At 33.9% G+C, this 929-nt stretch overlaps 1 protein-coding gene across 1 annotated transcript in view; it reads right to left on the reverse strand.

The window, feature by feature from the left end:
* The window catches only part of LOC109587466 (ephrin receptor 1-like), an 11901-nt gene that overhangs the window by 3636 nt on the left and 7336 nt on the right, over positions 1-929 (reverse strand). The gene's annotated exons all lie outside the window — the stretch shown is intronic.

Consider the following 929-nt stretch of genomic DNA (forward strand, 5'->3'; position numbering starts at 1 on the left):
ACAAACACAGTTCATGTATATACTATTATAGTTCTTACCTACTACAACTGATATCAGTGGATAGTCATTATGTTCCAATGGTATTAATCCATTACTGCTATCAAGCTGATAATTCAATGGTCCATTGTATTGTTGATAATACATTGGATTACTATTAGTGGTTACATTGATTACTAATATATCTCCATACTGTACTTCAATATCACTTGTAAAGTTATATACATTACCATTACTTGATGTAGCAGCAGAAGCATCAACAGTTAGTGCATGAATCAGTTCAGAAGAACAAAATGGCGGCTTACACATGGGACAAAGTTAAGAGCTTTCTAACAGCAAGAGAGCATAGAGATACTGTCTAAAGACTTCTCTAGAAGCATTATAAGGTAGAGAGAGCCTCTATAAGTCTTAATAATGACCAAGTTGTACTTGCAAGGTGGTGAAATCAATTATAGGAATATTTTTTACCCTGTTACGCTTGTTATTAATGACATACTTGTAATTGGATGTATTAGGATACTTGAGTTTTGTAATACTATTTCACCATCTTCGGAATCTTTGTCAATATCATCATTTTCAGTATCAACTACTCTTCCAATTTCACCAGTTCCAGTTACTTTATAAAATCTAACAACACTTCTATCATCAGGAGGTTGATATACTCCTAGTCTGTAACCATGGGTATCATTACCTGTCAGCTCACTAATGTTCAAAGGAGTAGGTAGTGTATAATGATACAGTCCATTGGTAGTGAAATTGTGTGGAGATAATTTAAGTTCAACAGATACTGGGTCTCTATAATGACCTCCTGTTTCTCTCCATATCTCTATTCTAGGATATTCAGTTCTATTATCAGTTTCTGTTCTAATGTCAACTCCAACTAATACTTCAATCAGTGAACTACTGCAATTCTCACTGAACTGATTATCTCC

Source organism: Amphimedon queenslandica, unplaced genomic scaffold, assembly GCF_000090795.2.
Source record: "Amphimedon queenslandica unplaced genomic scaffold, v1.1 AMPQUscaffold_12559, whole genome shotgun sequence".
Lineage (NCBI taxonomy): Eukaryota > Metazoa > Porifera > Demospongiae > Haplosclerida > Niphatidae > Amphimedon > Amphimedon queenslandica.